The following is a 19,337-nucleotide window of genomic DNA, read 5'->3' as shown; positions in this document are numbered from 1 at the left end:
GGGCACTATGTTTACAGAAACAAAACTACTCTTATAAATAATGACATCCAAAAAGGATACTTGTGTTTTTTAAAAGTAATTTAGTAATAAGGATAAACACACTTCTTAAAATACAAGAGAGAAAATCACAGATAGATAAACATCAATTTGTTTACCAAACACCAGGTCTGCATAAGTAAACCCTCAATTTTCTCTGACAAACCACTGCACCAGGACAAACCATTGGTTTAGGAAGTTATAACCAATACCCCTTTCCTCTTCCACCTTCTACAGCACCTCCTCAGAACTGCAACCCTGGCAACAACAGCAAACACCCAGCCCTGTGAATGGAAAAACTGCCCCGTTATAGCAATCTGCTAGCCAACACCTCTCCCACTACATGCCCTGAGAACTTGGGGAACAGCATGAGCATGGCCCTCACACTAGGACACTTGTTTTATCTCTAGGGGAGGAAAACAATGAATTTTCAACTCTGCTGTACTCACCCCTGAAGCACATTTCCCCTATACTCCCCAGCTACTCCACCCCCAACTGGCCATCACATGAGAACTACAAGGAAGCAATTTGGCTGAAGTCAGATCCATGGATTGAAAGCCAGATCAAAAAAAGGGTTCAGCAAATATTAAGTCCCAAAGTAAACCTTTAAAAAAATAAAAATAAGGAGCAAATACAAGCACCCATACCAGAAATTAGGTACTCTGAGGCAAGGCAAGAGATGTTTCCTTGCTCTCATAAATGGTGTATAAAAGGCTTTGGAATCAGAGATTAATCTATTTTGTCTAATATTAATATTTTACTAATTTTTATCATATATAATTCCTACAGAGTTTAATACAAGATAGAAGAGGTAAATCTTTCAATCTAATTAAGCACATTTAGTTATTAAGTTACGAAAGAGTATCATGTTAAAAATCAGTCTTTGGGAGGCTGCCGTAACACTACATTGTAATGAAGCAGTTTACCTCTGCAGATTTTGAGCTTAGAACAATTGAAGTTATTATAAAAAGAACTTTCTATGTTAAGGTTTCCATTGATGATTTAAAGTGATAAATGGACAATTTTCTATATTAATGTCTCTAGTATTACATATATTTGAAAAATGAAAGTGCACATCAAAAGAGTTTGTTTACATTTTTAAATTTACATTGGAAAAAAACAAAAAAGAAAAAAATTGACATTAGGAAACTTTCTGGGGTGAGGAAAACATTTTCCATTTTGATTGAGGATGGTAGTTACATGGGTGCATGCATTTAAGAAAAGTTCATCAAACTGTACACTTGAATCTGTGCATTTTACTGTGTTTAAGTTTTATCTTAATCAAAAGATTAAAATAAGAAAAAGATTAATTAAATGCGTTAAATAAAATTTATGGGAGGCCATTGTTGTGGACTGAGCTCCTTCACTCTGCCTGAACAGACCGCACCAGACCAAACCAGAACGTACTCACTCATGCTAGGTGCCACATAATCAAACCGAACCTAGAAACAGACCAGTTTTCCAAAAATCCCCCCAAATTCAAGGCAGCCAGTCAGTCATTAGGGGTCCAGTCAACCTGAGCTGGCATAATAACGAAGTTCCCTCTGCATTAACCCATGCAAGGAAAGTAACCTGAAGTAACCTGATACTAGCCAATCTGCTTTTTGGGCTACACTGCTGTTTCCTTGTTCCTGCCGGGGGCTGCCTTACAAAAGCTGATTGTTCTCCCAAGCCCAGCTGAGTGTCCTTCTATTTCATAGATGAGATGCTGTCTGACTCATGAATCGCTAATAAATGCCAATTAGATCTTTAAGCTCAATTTGTTGAAATTTTGTTCTTTGATGAATGAAAGAAAACTATAGTAACAGTACAGAAAATGGCAAAATGCTGATGGAATACCTGTCTGATTCAAGTTTGAGGAACACGTGCCTATAGGAAGGTGAATGATGCCCACAAAGTAGAATCCAAAAGGAAACTAAATGAGTTTTGAAGCCTGACTGTGACTCTTCCCAAGGGGTTCTTCTGCTGCTTGCTATTTTTTTATGAGATTTTTTTTCTGCCTAGGTCTAGAAGCCAGTGGTAGGGATCCATTATAATATTTATCTTTGGGGAAAGATGCATATAAAGCTAAGTAAATTAAGTGAGTTGTAGTACATGAATTCCATATTAATAGCAAGTTTAGCAATTAACACAAACATCCAGACATCTAGCCATAAAATGTAAGCAACTTATCCTGCTAACTGGGCTAATGAAAAATTTCTGCTTGTTATGAAGATTTTTTGTCATTACTTTCGGGAAACATATTTTTTTCATCAGAAAATAAAATAGCCCAAATCCTCATACATAAATGTATAAATCAAGAGAGTGGTCATTAATTTTGTCTTTCAAATGGCATAAGTTAAATTCTTGGCATTGTTAGAGAAAAGGATATGCATATGTAATTTCTATTTGTAAACCAAAACAAACAAAAAAAAAAAACAAAATGAAAAAGTGATCCTTTTCCAATTAATAACAATACCTGGGATAGAGTTAATTAGAAATATGTAAAACTCTCCATTGAAAAAACTACAAAAAAATGAATATAAAGACAAGTTATGTTTCTACATGGGTGCATTTAGTATTATAAACATGGAATTTCTAGGACATAGATTTTCTACAGTACCAATCATGAGCTCAACAGAATTTTTCTTGGGACTTGACTAAATAATTCTAAGGTTCATCTAAAAAAGTAAACAGGCAAGAATTATAAAAATAATTTTTGAAAAACTAGAATAATGAAGGATCACTAATCCACACATCAAAGAAAAGATAGAGAAATAATAATTAAAGCAATTTAGAACTTGCTTAAGCCCAGCTACATAACAGATACAGAAATAGATACTTTGACAATTTAAATGCTATATGTTATGTTATTAAAAAAAAGAAATATTATACAATCTAAGGAAAATAACAAAAAACTGTAAAGAATGGAAAGATTACTTATTAGTCAATAAATAGTATTAGGGCCACCAAGACCTAGATGGCTTCAAGACTCGCTGCCTTCCTCAAGAATGCCTGGATCAAGGAGCCGGCGCTGGTTGTGTCCTTCACCATAGGGGGCCTGGCTGTATTCTGCCCCCACTGAGCCCCTACACTGAGTACACCATCATGATCAACCAGGCCATACCCTACAACTACCCATTGCCCCTCCCAGATGATGGTAACATGCCTGACATACCCAGCCACCACCAGGACCCCCAGCGCCCCAGCTTGGAGTGGCTGAAGAAACTGTGAGCACCTCTATTGACAGGGAGGAGGCTGCCTCCCCAGTAACCCTAATAAAAATGTGAAAAACCAACCCATAAACAAATAAGTAAATAAATAAATGGTATTGGGATAAATGGTTAATAACAGCTAACATTTATGAAATGTTTCCTATGTTCCAAGTACTATGCTATGTGTTTTACATAAATTGTCAGAGCAATTCAATTTTGTAATACTTTTATTCTCATCTAACAGAGGAGGAAATTGAGGGCTTAGAGAGTTAAGCAGCTAACTTAAGATGACACTGATAGTAAGTGATAAGAGTCTGAATTCATACCTCAATAGTCTACTTGCAGATGTATCCCTCTCTTACCCATTCCACTGCACTATTCTCTATAAAGTTTATACTATTATAATAAGATAAATCAAAAAGACCCAGAAATGTAGATATGAACACATACAAATATTTAACGTACATATTTCCAGGAAAAAAATGGAAAAGCAAGCAATACATTGAGAAAAGCATATGCAGAAACCATGACAAATATCTTTACTACTAGTATCATAAAGAGTTTGTATAAATTTGTAAGAAAATATTAAGAACTCAGACACAGACAACTTATCTCACATCAAAGAAATGCAAATTAAAACCACGACAACAAAGTATGACATAAACTGCCAACAACATCTTTATTGTAATAACTGTCGATGACAATTGTGGCATTTGCATACACTGCTGGTGAGTGCAGAATAACTTGACAACATGGTTCCATCCCTTCCCCAATAATCCTTCTACTGAGAATTATCCTAAGGAAAAATCCAAAAAATGGAGTAAGAGAAGAAGCTATACTAATATTATATTCATATAATGTATACGATATTATACTCATATTAATGAAAGGGCAGTCTCTTAAAGCATGTCAAAAAGCCCAAAAGCCCCCAAAGAAAAGACTTCGCTTTATAAATACAGCAAAAGAACCAACAAAAAATTTAAAAGGAAAACTGAAAAAATGTTGGCAACATATTGACAGATTATTAATAACTGAGAGTGCCCATGGAAAAAAATGAGTAAGGGTATAAAGAGGTAGTTTTCAGGAAAAAATATAATGTCCAATAAATATGGGAAAAATTCGTACCTCACTAATACTCAACAAATAAATAAGACCAAATTAAAATAATGATATATTTTTTTCTTACTAAGGACTGGCAAATATGTAAAGATTAAAGATATCTAAATCTGGCAAGAGGGTGGGAAAAGAGGTACTCACATTATGCTGGTAGGAGCATATCAGGTACAACTGTTCTGAAGCAATTTGGCAATGCTTGAATAAAATTTTTAACTTTTATTTTGAAATAAGTTTAGATTTATAGAAAAGTTGCATAAATAGCACAAGATAGTTCCCATATACCCTTCATCCAGATTTCCCAATGTTAATACCTTACATAATCAAAGAACAATTACCAATAACTGGAAATGAACCTTAGTACAACATTGTTAATTAAACTAAAGACTTCATTCAAATTTCACCAGCTTTTCCATGGATGTCCTTCCTATATTTCAGGGTCCAAACTAGGATCTGGCATTATGTTTGGTTTCTACACCTCCTTTGTCTCCTTCCATCTGTAAGTTTCTCTGTCTTTCCTTACTTGTGACCAAATTTTAAATGTTTGTACAACTTACCCCAGCAATTTAACTTCTAGGCATTACTTTGTTGAAATCTGTGCACAAGTGTGCAAAAATGTATGAATATTTTACGAGCATACTTAATTTCAGATTTTGAGATAGTGAAATGTTGGAGGTGGGGCAAGAATGACTTGAACTTTCCAGTGTATACACTTTTGTATTTCTCGATTAATTTTTACTTGCAGCTATTTATTTTATAATAAAAAAAGTTATAAAGAAAGCACTGTTAATGGCTAGAATTAGCAAGCTAAGGTGATCTATGCCTTGCCTTACACTAATGATGGAACTGTAATTGGTACCATAATGTTTTTTGTTTGGTTGGTTTTTTTTGTTTGTTTTTTGTTTTTGATGAAGGGTGTTTAGCAATTTGGCAAAATTTAAAATGTGCCTAGTCTTTGAATCAACAAGCCCACTTCCAGTAATTTTTCCTACAGAAATATCTGCACAAACATTTACAGACATTTGTATAAAATGAATTTGCTGCTTTTTTATTTGTAATTTTGCAAATCCAGAATCAACCTAAATGTCCAGTAAATTGAGGCTTTTCCATAAAACAAAATGCTATTCAGTCACCTAAGATCTGGTAGATCATTAACTTGTAAAAATGTCCATAATATATTTCTGAGGGAAAAAAGTAGAGTTTAATTTATTCCATTTATGTTAATAAAGTATATACACTTATACATATACATATTATATTTTGTTTATTCATAAGCATTTATTTGTACATATAACATATGTTTATACATGCATAGAAATATATATATATATATATAAAACTATTAACAGTGTTTTTTTTCTTAGAACTGAAATTGCAGCTAGGAAAGGACTTACATATCTATGTTTTTGTTTTTCTCACAATGCTACTTTTCTTATTGAAAAAAAATCTTAAACTAATAAGAACCATAAAACAACATGGAAAAGTTTTGTGATGTAGTATATAAATGAAAACACTAATGACATATTAATCAGTGATTAAAACTATGCAATTAGGGCCGAGCCCGTAGCGCACTCGGGAGAGTGCAGTGCTGGGAGCGCGGCGATGCTCCCGCCGCGGGTTCGGATCCTATATAGGAATGGCCGGTGCACTCACTGGATGAGTGCCGGTCACGAAAAAGACAAAAAAAAAAAAAAAAAAAAAAACTATGCAATTAAATACATGCATATAGAAATGACTATAAACAAATGCATCAAGTTAATAAAAATTGGTTTAATTAAGATGATGGCTTTTAGATGATCTTAAAATTCTATCCTCCAAATATAATATTATATTACTTTGGAAAAAAGATCACGACTAAAATGTGGGACCTACTTTAAAAAAAAAAAAAGACTTTACCTAATCCTAACTGTCTAATAGAACTATGATTATAAGTCTGAGAATTTTAAATTTTCTTAATTCCTTACTTCTTATCTCTTCCTAAGGAGAAAAGGAGAAATTGGGGAGAAAAGTACTAGCATTTATTAAACAAGCACATACTATAATATAGTTACTATATGCTATTATAATTCTTTGTATATTAATCTTTATAACTTTCATACAAGGTAATTATTACTGTTACCAACTTAGAGAGATGAATTAAATGAGGCTCAAAAATATTAAGTCAATTTGCTTAAGGTGACACAACAACAAAGGAGCAAAACTAAGTCTTAGAGGCAGACCTGTCTCAATTTTAAGTCTGTATTCTTTCCACCACAATATACTGTTTCTTGGTATTTATGTATGTATGTATATATGTATGTGTGTATATATATGTACATATGTATGTTTGTATGTATATTCAAACATCTTTAATATCTCTAACATGCAATACCATTTGCTACTCCACCTGTCTTCCTGGTAAACTACCATTTTTATTCTTTATTTCCAGGCCAAATTGACTCAGATATTTATTGTGGATATAAACTCTGGCCTGCACAAGTTCTTTGACATTCTGAAAGTACTGCAGTTACAAGTTTATGTTTTTATGTTTTATGCAGTTACAAGTTTATGTTTTCTTTCTCCACTAATTGTTTGCTCTTTTTCCTCTTTACTTTTTTTCCATGGGCAAGAATGTGGATGTGATAATATAACCAACCTTTGATCATATAAATGAGGACCACACCATTAGGGTTGGCATAACAATAAGACAGAGGAACTTGGAAGTCAGAGCAAGGTCTCCTCCGTCCTGGACCAATGGTCCTCCTTTAGTCAGACTTATGAGAAAGAGAGAAACTTCTTGTGTGATTCACTCTAATTTGGAGTCTCCTTAGAACATTATAACCTGTACCTGAACTAATACATCTGACTGATGGGTCTTGGACATGACTGGTGCTATTTGGCACACAATAAGCACAAAGTGGCTGCCAGCCTTGTCTTCCACTCCAGCACCAAACTCCTCCCCACTTCCCTTTATGAGAAGACTTGTGATTTCTGTGAAATAGAAACCCTTTTGCTTCTGCAAAGGCGTAATTCTCCACCTTGGTTGCATAGCTTCCACATTAGCATAATGCCTCTCCTTGATTGTATCAGCCAGCCCTTGGTTCCCTATATAAGCTCTCTCACCCCCACATGTGGTGCTGTCCTCCATTTTGAGCACAGCCCCAGCTGTCCTCCATTTTGAGCACAGCCCCAGCTGCTCTCCATTTTGAGCGCAGCCCAGCAGATTCTCATCCTTTAATAAAGCTTCATCGGTACACAGCGTTTCGGCTCACTTTCTTTCATTTTGGTGCCGAAACCTGGGAAGGGTTCTGGCCAACATTGTTGGATGATCCTCACCTGGGTTGATTGGCCCTTGGCCACCCTTCCTGGACCTGCTGAACCAGGTACCTCCAGGACTCTCTTTTTGCCATTTCAGACCAATGAATCCAACATTGGCCTCAATTCAGGGTGAGTCAGTGGGTCCGTCCTACCTACTCTATGGGTTCCCCCAACTACTCTCTATGACTACTGCCTACTTGCTACAAAGCCCAGGCGCCTGGCCGAGGGAACTCTTCTCATGCCCCCCAGCTATTGGAGGACACTCCATCAGCTGGTCAGTGGCTTTTGGCTTGAAAAGAAGATGAACACCAAAGAGGACACTCCTTGGTGGCATTCTTCTTCTACTAGGACTGCCCATTTCCTTTCTCACCCTCTACATGGGAAACTCACAATCCAAACCTCCACGCTCTATGCCTCTGGGCTGTCTCCTGGCCAATTTCCTCCACATTCTATACCTCTGGGCTGTCTACAATCTCTTGGGCTCCAGGGAGACATTAAAACTACGCCTCATTTTACAAATAAGACAATGGATCCCAGTGGCCACAAGATGGCACTCTCGATTTAGATACTCTCAGAGACTTTTGTCACTGAAACAGCAAAAGCTGGAGAGATACCTTATGTTGAAGACTCCTTCTCTCTGTCAAAACTGTCCTACTCTCAAATTCTCCTAGCTCATGCCTGACCTCCCCTTCCAGACTCTGATAAATCTTCTGAACCGTCAGCCTTCACCTTTTCCCTCTCTTCTCCTTACCTGGTCTTGAGACGTTCGTCCTCAGCCACTCAACCCCTCACCTTCTCCACCTTCGTCAGGTGACAACCCCTCCTCAGCTCCAGCTCCTTTATATCCCCTCTGTGAAATGGCAGAGACAGGGGGAATTGTCTGTGTCCACATCCCCCTTTTCTCTTTCTGATCTTTTCCAAATCAAAAAACAAATGGGATCCTTCCAGTCTGACCCAGACACATATCTGTCCCCTGAAGACAGGGAGCAGGTCTGGGTAATGGTCCAACAACAGGCAGACAAGGTACATGCTCAAAATAATAGGTGGTCTGTGGGAGCCATTGCTGTTCCTCACACAGACCCAAATTGGGACTACCAGGCTGGCCACAGGGACCAGGATCTCCATGATAACATGATCACACACCTACTTCATGGCCTCCAAAAGGCTACTCACAAGTCAGTCAGTTATGACAAGCTTAGAAAAATCACACAAAGATCCACTGAAAATCCCAGTGAGTTCCTAACCTGCCTCTCTGAGACCCTACATAAATACACACGTATAGATACAAACTCCCCTGCAGGCATGGCCCTCTTACACTCTCATTTTACTACCCAATCAGCCCGATATTTGAAAAAAACTAAAAAAACTTAGGATGGTCCAAATACAACCTAACAAGACTTCCTCAATGCAGCTTTCAAGGTTTTTAACAATAGGGAAGAGGAGGAGAAAAGAAGGATCGTTTTAAAAAGATATCAGGCCAAATACCAGCTCGAGGCTAATGCCATCTGAGGCTCACATACCCCTAAGCCAGCTGCCTCTAGGGGCAAGCCACCCGGGAACTGCTTCAAATGCAGTCAACTGGGCCACTGGGCATGGGCCTGTTCTAACCCCAGGCTCCCTCCTGGGCCCTGTCCTCACTGCAAACAGCCAGGTCACTGGGTGGTTGATTGTCCCACTCGCCAGAGAGGGAATAGACCAGTCCCCAACCCACAGCCTCTGGCTTCATGGCCATTCCTACCAAAGCTGCTTGGCTTTGCCCAGGAGGAGGATTGATGATGCTCATGACTGGAGGCCCCCACAGAGATCACCATGCATGAGTCCAGGGTAACTCGCCTCATAGCAGGTAAGCCAATCTCTTTTGTCATTGATACAGGGGCCACTAATTCTACCCTTCCTGAATATGCAGGACCAACAACAGCATCCTCTATCACAATAGTAGGGGTCACAGGATCAGAATATCACCCAGGGATCACTCAACCCCTTTCCTGCACCCTACATCACACCCAATTCACACACAAATTTTTAATAATGCCTCAGTGCCCAACCCCCTTACTGAGATGGGACATTCTTTTCAAACTCAAAGCCACTCTTACTCTAAAAACTTTAACTCCAGCTACAATACTCTTGTTACAGGCTGCACCCAGAACTGGCCCCTGGGGCTTCCACCTTCCCCTCCCCCTTGGACAAAGTTAATCCCTAGTATGGGACACTTCTTCTCCCTCCATTGCTACACTCCATTCCCCTATCTTTGTTAAATTGTGGAACCCCTCTTTGTTCCCTAATGTACCCTCTCACTAACAAACACCTAATAGGCATAAAACCCGTCATACAAAAACTCCTTTCTTCTCATCTCTTATGGCCTACCAACTCGTCTTTTAATACACCCATCCTTCTGATTATAAAGCCTAATGGCTCACACTGTTTAGTTCAATGCCTCAGGGCCATTAATGAGATCATTTTACCCATAACCCCAATCGTTACTAATCCCTATACTCTTCTATCCACAATCCCAACAACAACCTGCTTCTACTCTGTACTTGACCTCAAAGATGCCTTTTTTTTTTTTTATTCCTTTACACCTTTCCTGTCAAAACCTATTTGCTTTTACCTGGACTGATCCTGATATGCGTCATTCTCAACAACTCACCTGGACAGTACTGCCCCAGGGATCTTGGGATAGCCCCCAACTTCTTCAGCCAGGCCTTAGCTCAAGACTTATCTGAACTTCCTACAACCTCTAGCAATATGTGGATGACCTCCTCCTTTGTAGCCCCTCCTATGAGGATTCACAGGCCCACACTGTTGCTCTCCTTAATTTCCTGGCCTCCAGGGGATATTGAGTGTCCCCCAACAAGGCCCAAATTTCTTCCTCTTCAGTTACCAATTTGGGAGTCCATGTCACCTCCCCCAACACCAGAGAAATAACAGGGGATCACTAAAGTCTAATTTCTGAACTCCCTTCTCCTACCACAAAGGGTGAAAGCCTTCTTTCTTGGGGCTTGCAGGGTATCTTCGCCTACAGATTTCTAACTTTGGTGTGCTAGCAAAACCACTTTATGGGGCAGCACAAGGGGATTCTGCCATTTCTTTAAATCCCCAAAAGCCCATTCATTCTCCCTTCCAGTGATTAAAAGCTGCTCTCTTTGCAGCCCCAGCTCTATCCCTCCCAAACCTATCTCATCCTTTTATCCTATATGTCACCAAAACCCAAGGATTGGCAGTTGGGATTTTGGGACAAGAGGCAGGAGATATTTTCTCCCTGGTTGCATACCTCTCTAAACAACTAGACACCACAGCCTGAGGATGGGCCTCCTGTTTATGAGCCTTGGCAGCAGCTGCCCTTTTAACACAAGAAAGCTCTCAACTAACTTCTGGACAATGAACAGTCAAGACTTTCTCAGCCACAAGGCCAAGTCAATTCTCTCCCTTTCCTGCCTACAACTTATTCACCTTACTTTCATTGAGAATTCCCAGTTTTCCTTCAAACCTTGCCCTCCCATAAATCTTGCCACTCTCATCCCAAAACACTCACGACCCTTAGAATATAATTGCGTGGAGGCTTTAGACTTCTTTCTCAATCCCTTTCCACACATCTCCCCACATACCATTATGCAGCCCCATCATACATGGTTCATAAATGGGAGCGCCACCTCCACACCCACCCCCCTTGGTAGGTTATGCCATAATAAATCTAACACACCTCAACAAGCTGTCCATGGAACTTCACCTCCCTTGGACCCAACTTCTCCCTCTAGTACTCACTCGCTTGTGAGCTGCCCCCTGCAAACCCACCGGCCTCAGCCCCTTCGAACTTATGTATGGTAGACCCTTCACACTCACACCTCTTCCTTCCAGCTCATTGCCTTTAGGCCAGTATCTCCCTACTCTTTAGCTCATTAGGGATCTTCTTCAAGAACAGGCCAACCTTCTATTACTTCATCCTTTCCCCACTGCCCCCTCAGACTTTAAACTGAGCCTGGGACAGCAAGTGTATATTAAGACCCGAATCCCAAAGCCCCTCTCACTATGTTGGGAAATACAGTACTTCTCATCACCCCAATGGCAGTAAAAGTATTAGGAAAGTCCCCTTTGTTTCACTTACCCTTGATAAAACTAGCACCTGAGTCTTTACCCAAAGAATCTGTTAACACAAAGCTGGAGAGGTCCCTCTGCTCAACCCCCAACCCAATATCTCCTTACACTTCATCCATTTTAGGACCCACAAAACTGAGAATCTCCAGGACCTCCACTCTTCCCCCAATCCCAGAAGGATGATCTTTCCCCCAGCAACTATCCTCTCCCTCTTGCAGGCCTGCTTCACATCCTTTACACGAGCTACTCCAAGACTGGTCCCAACCTGCTATCGTGGGTTTGCCATCATGAGGCATGATAAGTATAATGTTGCTTTGCCTCCCATGGATTTGTCACCCCTTTTCTCCTGGGTGATGGAGCCCATCTCTTCTGAGCAGTGAGAAGCCCCGAAAGGGGTTAATCTCCCGGAACCCTCAAGATAGAGGTATTCCTTCCATTTGGGAAATTAACCCTGAATTGGGATTCTCTTCCCGCATTTATTCTCCAGACCAGGAAGTTACAGGAAGAGAACACAGGTGGGGTTTTTGCTAAGTATAGTTTAACAAGTTTAACAATAGAAGATGGTAACATTCAGTAAAACAAGCAAGGTGACATTCCATAATGGAATTTGCAAGAAGTTAAGTTGATCCACCAACAAAAGCTTGATTTTAGCAAACATTCTCTTCTTACAGCAATTTCCCAGTATCTTTACATATCAATCAGTAAACTGCCTGTTTTTGAGCCAGCAACCTTGCTGTGTAACAATTCTTTATCTTACAACAGAGGCTATAGCCTGGGGAAAATTTCCTGTCTTTTGCAAGGTTAACATTTTAAACTGCAAGGCTTTGGAAAACCAGGCCCTGTGAAATACATTTGCTTTGTGTATACTCCACAGTACAAGCCACCCTGTGTCTCTAACCTTCACTATACTATCTGTTCTAGTACTTGCTACAAGATTGCCCAGTTCTGCCCCAAAGGACTGTAACATTTTAGGAAGATTTCTCCTGGCACTCCTTTACCTCCTATCAGTAGGATGCTTCTTAGCAATTTCATTGTGGCAATATACCCTTTCGTTTGGCTCCCTAACCCTTCATGTCCTTCCCATGATTTTCCTCCAATCTCAATGCTCCCCCTTACCTGGAACATGGAGGTTCCAGGTCCACAGGGAAGATGCAGTCCTCGGCGAATCAGACTGGTCCCCGAGCAACTCATCTGTCTCCTACTTTGAGAGAAACTTTTTGTGATCACTCCCCTCCCTGTCAATACAGCCTGCAATGTTTCCAAAAACGTCTCTTCATTTTCTTCTAATCTCACCTCAGTGGGGACTGTCAGCGTTATGCGGGGCCTGCCCACACTCTGCCTTACTAATACCACCAAACGCTATCACTCACTTACCCCCTCCTCATCCATGCCCTAAAACCGGAACATATTTCCTTTGTAAAACTATGTTATTCTGTTGCCTTCCCCCTAATGTGATTTCTTGTATATTTGTTTGGCTCGTCCCTGACATCACCGTCCAGACAGATGGAGGGATGGAGATAGGACTGGGACTAACTTTGCACCCCCCCTCAGAAAGTGCCCCTGCTCCCATAGAGTACTAATTGTACATTTTGGGGGTGCAGGGATCCTTCCTGCAACTGGGACTGGCATAGTGGGCCTTGCTACTGCCTCTCAATTCTATCAAAAACTCTCAGAAGAACTAAATATAGATAGCATCTCCTCCCTCCAGTGACAGGTCACCTCACTCGCAACAGTTGCTTTACAGAATGGTCAGGCCCTTGACCTCCTTACAGGTGAGAAGGAAGGCACCTGCCTCTTCTTGGGGGAGGAATGCTGTTATTACTTAAATGAGTCTGGGGTGATCCAAAACAACTCAAACCATTTAAAGGCAAACATTGATAGCGGACATAAAGGGTTACAAAACGCAAACACACCTTGGGGGTGGCCCTAGTCACTGAACCCTTGGATACCCTGGCTTATGCCCCTACTGGGAACCCTAACTGTGCTGTGACTCATCCTACCCTTTGGTCCCTGTCTCTTTTGGTGTTTCTCTAATTTCTTACAGGAACGTATGTAAGCTTTCACCAACCAAAAGTTCACTGAATTGTTCCTGAGAGGAGGATATCAGCCCCTCAGAATCAGTGACCCTTCTCCAGAAGAATACAGCCTCCCCACACAAAACCAATACCCCACCACCTAATTGTTTTATTTTTTTCCATATCTTCGCTCATCTCCAGCAGGAAGTAGCTTCAGAAGAATGAGACTTTTGCCCCTTTCCCCTTCTCCCTACACTTAAAAGGTGGGAATGATGGAATTTGGACATGACTGATGCCATTTTGCACACAATAAGCACAAAGTGGCCACTGGTCTTGTCTTCCACTCCAACACCAAACCCCTCCCCCCTTCCCTTTATGAGAAGCCTCATGACTTCTGCAAGATAGAAAACTTTTTGTTTCCACAAGGGTGCAATTCTTTGCCTTGGTCGCATAGCTTCCACATTAGCATAATGACCCTCCTTGATTGTATCAGCCAGCCCTTGGAACCCTATATAAGCTCTCTCACCCCCACACGTGGTGCTGTCCTCCATTTTGAGGACAGCCCAGCAGATTCCTTTCCTTTAATAAAGCTTGATCGGTACTTGGTGTTTTGGCTCATTTTCTTTCACTGACCACATGAATAATTTCAAAAAATTATAACTATGATCTCTATAATTAGTTTTATATAATATAAAAGAGAAATAAAAATATTTTTAGTAAAATAAAATGTAGTTCTTTTTTTCGAGATCAGGTTTATTTATTTTTTATTGAAACATGATTGATTATACATATTAGTGTGGTAAAAGTTGACTATCAATACTTGTGTACAATATGTGATGGTCGAATCAGGAGAGCTAGCTTGTTCACCATTACAATAGGTAATCATTCTTTGTGCCCATTAATCAATTTCTTGCTGACTCCCCTTCCTACCACTCTCCCTTTCCCCCTTCTAGTAATCACAGTTCTGTTCTCTCTGAAAGTTCAATGTATTATTGTGATTGTTTCTTTCTTTCTCTCTTTTTTTCTTATTTATTTATTTATTTATTTAATTAATTAATTTCTTTAATTACTTACTTACTTTTTAGCTCTCACATATGCGTGAGGACAAGTGGTATTTCTCTTTCTGTGCCTGGCTAGTTTCAGTTAACATAATTTTCTCCAAGCTCATCCATGTTATTGTGAATGGCAGAATTTCATTATTTTTTATGGCTAAGTAGTATTCTATTGCTTATATGTACCACATTTTCCTTATCTAGTAACATGAATATTTAAGTTGATTCCATATCTTGTCCATTGTAAAAAGAGCTGCGATAAACATGGGAGTGCAGATATCTCCTTGACATGATGATTTCCATTCCTTTATTGGGTATATGCCCAGTAGTGAGATTGCTGGATCATAAGGTAGTTCTATCTATAGTTGTTTGAGGAGCCTCCATACCATTCTCCAGAACTGCTGCACAAATTTACAGCCCCACCATCAGTGCAGAAGGGTTCTCCTTTCTCCTCATCTCCACCAGCATTTGTTATTCTCTGTCTTTTTGATAATAGCCAGTCTAACTGGTGGTTTTGATTTGCGTTTCCCTGATGACTAGTGATGTTGAGCATTTTCTTCATGTACCTGTTGGCCATTTATATGTGTCTTCCTTTTAAAAATGTCTATTCATCTTTGCCCATTTTTAAATTAGATTCTTTGTTTTTTTACTGTGTAGTTGTTTGAGTTCTTTGTATATTCTGGATATTAAACCCTTCTCAGATGTATAGTTTGCAAATATTTCCTCCCATTTCATAGGTTGTCTTTCCACTCCATTGATTATTTCCTCTACTGTACAAAAGCTTTTTAGTTTGATATAATCCCATTTGTGTTTTTTTTGTTGTTACAGTTGCTTGTGCTTTGGGGGTCTTTTTCCATAAAGTCTTGCCCAGTCCTTCTTTCTGGAGTGTTTCCTCTATGTTTCCCTTTAGTAATTTTATGGTTTTGGGTCTCATATTCAAGTCTTTAATCCATTTTGAGTTGATTTTGGTGTATGGTGAGAGGTACAGATCCACTTTCATTCTTCTGCATATGGATGTCCAATCTTCCCAGCACCATTTATTGAAGAGGCATTCTTTTCCCCAATGTATGTTCTTGTTGCCTTTGCTAAAGATCAGTTGGCTGTAAGTATGTGGGTTGATTCCTGGGTTTTCTATTCTGTTCCATTAGTCCGAGTATCTGCTTTTATTCCAGTATCATGCTGTTTTGGTTAAAATAGCTTTATAATATAATTTGAAACCAGGTTGAGTTATGACTTCAGCTTTATTTTATTTTATTTTATTTGCTCAGGATTGCTTTGGCTATTCAAGGCATTTGTTATTCCTAATGAATGTTAGGATTGCTTTTTCTGTTTCTGTGAAGAATGTTATTGGTATTTTGATGGGGATTGCATTGAATGTGTAGATTGCTTTGGGTAGAATGGACATTTTCATAATGTTAATTCTTCCCATCCATGAGCATGGAATGTCTTTCCACCTTTTTGTGTCCTCTTTAACTTCCTTCAATAGTGTTTTGTAGTTCTCACTGTAGAGATCTTTCACTTCCCTGGTTAAATTAATTCCTAGGTATTTTAATTTTTTGGTTACTACTGTAAATGGGCTTGCTTTCTTTATTTCTTTTTCTGCTAGTTCATTACTGGAATATAAAAACATTACTGATCTGTGGGTGTTGATTTTGTACTCTGAAACACTACTGAAATTGTTAATCAGCTCTAATAGTGTTTTGGTAGATTCTTTAGGTTTTTCTATATGGTAAGATCATGTCATCTGCAAACAGGGATAATTTGACTTCATCCTTTCCAATCTATATGACCTTTCTTTCTTCCTCTTGCCTGATTGCGCTGGCTAGTGCTTCCAATACTATGTTAAGTAGGAGTGGTGAGAGTGGGCAACCTTGTCTTGTTCCTGTTCTTAAGGGTTTTCAGCTTTTCCCCATTCAAGATGATATTGGTGATTGGTTTGTCATAAATGGCTTTTATTGTGTTGAGATAATTTCCTTCTATACCTAATTTGCTGAAAGTCTTTATCATGAAGGTATGTTGAATTTTTTTTTTTTTTAAATTTTATTTTGTCGATATACATTGTAGCTGATTAATGCTCCCCATCACCAAAACCTCCCTCCCTTCTCCCTCCCCCCCCCCAACCATGTCCTTTCTGTTTGTTTGTTGTATCAACTTCAAATAATTGTGGTTGTTATATCTTCTTCCCCCCCCCCCCGGTTTGTGTGTGTATGTGTGTATGTGTGTGTGTGAATTTATATATTAATTTTTAGCTCCCACCAATAAGTGAGAACATGTGGTATTTCTCTTTCTGTGCCTGACTTGTTTCACTTAATATAATTCTCTCGAGGTCCATCCATGTTGTTGCAAATGGCAGTATTTCATTCGTTTTTATAGCTGAGTAGTATTCCATTGTGTAGATGTACCACATTTTCCGTATCCACTCATCTGATGATGGGCATTTGGGCTGGTTCCAACTCTTGGCTATTGTAAAGAGTGCTGCGATGAACATTGGGGAACAGGTATACCTTCGACTTGATGATTTCCATTCCTCTGGGTATATTCCCAACAGTGGGATGGCTGGGTCGTATGGTAGATCTATTTGCAATTGTTTAAGGAACCTCCATACCATTTTCCATAGAGGCTGCACCATTTTGCAGTCCCACCAACAATGTATGAGAGTTCCTTTTTCTCCGCAGCCTCGCCAGCATTTATCGTTCATAGTCTTTTGGATTTTAGCCATCCTAACTGGGGTTAGATGGTATCTCAATGTGGTTTTGATTTGCATTTCCCGGATGCTGAGTGATGTTGAGCATTTTTTCATATGTCTGTTGGCCATTTGGATATCTTCCTTAGAGAAATGCCTACTTAGCTCTTTTGCCCATTTTTTAATTGGGTTGCTTGTTTTCTTCTTGTAAAGTTGTTTGAGTTCCTTATATATTCTGGATATTAATCCTTTGTCAGATGTATATTTTGCAAATATTTTCTCCCACTCTGTTGGTTGTCTTTTAACTCTTTTAATTGTTTCTTTTGCTGTGCAGAAGCTTTTTAGTTTGATATAATCCCATTTGTTTATTTTTCCTTTGGTTGCCCGTGCTTTTGGGGTCGTATTCATGAAGTCTGTGCCCAGTCCTATTTCCTGAAGTGTTTCCCCTATGTTTTCTTTAAGAAGTTTTATTGTCTCAGGGTGTATATTTAAATCCTTAATCCATTTTGAGTTGATTTTAGTATACGGTGAGAGGTATGGATCTAGTTTCATTCTCCTGCATATCGATATCCAGTTATCCCAGCACCACTTGCTGAAGAGGCAGTCCCTTCCCCAGTGAATAGGCTTGGTGCCTTTGTCAAAGATCAGATGGCAGTAAGTGTGAGGGTTGATTTCTGGATTCTCTATTCTATTCCATTGGTCAGTGTGTCTGTTTTCATGCCAGTACCATACTGTTTTGGTTATTATAGCTTTGTAGTATAGCTTAAAGTCAGGTAGTGTTATGCCTCCAGCTTTATTTTTTTTGCTGAGCATTGCTTTGGCTATGCGTGGTCTTTTATTGTTCCATATAAATGTCTGAATAGTTTTTTCCATTTCTGAGAAAAATGTCTTTGGAATTTTGATGGGGATTGCATTGAATTTGTATATCACTTTGGGTAGTATGGACATTTTCACTATGTTGATTCTTCCAATCCAAGAGCATGGAATATCTTTCCATCTTCTTGTATCCTCTCTAATTTCTCTCAGCAGTGGTTTGTAGTTCTCATTATAGAGATTTTTCACCTCCTTGGTTAACTCAATTCCTAAGTATTTTATTTTTTTGGTGGCTATTGTAAATGGGCAGGCTTTCTTGATTTCTCGTTCTGCATGTTCACTATTGGAGAAAAGAAATGCTACTGATTTTTGAGTGTTGATTTTGTATCCTGCTACTGTGCTGAAATCATTTATCAATTCCAACAGTTTTTTTGTAGAGGTTTTAGGCTGTTCGATATATAGGATCATGTCATCTGCAAACAGGGACAGTTTGACTTCATCTTTTCCAATCTGGATGCCCTTTATTTCCTTCTCTTCTCTGATTGCTCTGGCTAGTACTTCCAACACTATGTTGAATAGGAGTGGTGAGAGTGGGCATCCTTGTCTAGTGCCTGTTCTTAAAGGAAAAGCTTTCAGCTTTTCCCCATTCAGGATGATATTGGCAGTGGGTTTGGCATATATGGCTTTAATTATGTTGAGATACTTTCCCTCTATACCTAACTTATAGAGGGTCTTTGTCATGAATGAGTGCTGAACTTTATCAAATGCTTTTTCAGCATCTATAGAGATGATCATATGGTCCTTGTGTTTGAGTTTATTAATATGGTGTATCACATTTATTGATTTGCGTATGTTGAACCAACCTTGCATCCCTGGGATGAATCCCACTTGATCGTAATGAATAATTTTTCGTATGTGTTGCTGTATTCTGTTTGCTAGTATTTTAGTGAGGATTTTTGCATCTATATTCATCAAGGATATCGGCCTGTAGTTTTCTTTTTTGGTTATATCTTTACCTGGTTTTGGTATCAGGATGATGTTT

At 39.1% G+C, this 19,337-nt stretch overlaps 1 protein-coding gene and 1 pseudogene across 1 annotated transcript in view; one reads left to right on the top strand and one right to left on the bottom strand.

Annotated features, from left to right (window-relative positions):
• The window catches only part of ZCWPW2 (zinc finger CW-type and PWWP domain containing 2), a 172,734-nt gene that overhangs the window by 20,882 nt on the left and 132,515 nt on the right, over positions 1 to 19,337 (bottom strand). The window lies entirely within an intron of this gene.
• Positions 2,996 to 3,249, top strand: LOC134390375 (NADH dehydrogenase [ubiquinone] 1 alpha subcomplex subunit 3-like; annotated as a pseudogene).

Source organism: Cynocephalus volans, chromosome 11 (assembly GCF_027409185.1).
Source record: "Cynocephalus volans isolate mCynVol1 chromosome 11, mCynVol1.pri, whole genome shotgun sequence".
In the NCBI taxonomy this organism is placed as follows: Eukaryota; Metazoa; Chordata; class Mammalia; order Dermoptera; family Cynocephalidae; genus Cynocephalus; species Cynocephalus volans.
Note: the sequence above shows the minus strand (reverse complement) of the source record. Positions and strands in the feature narration are given on the sequence as shown.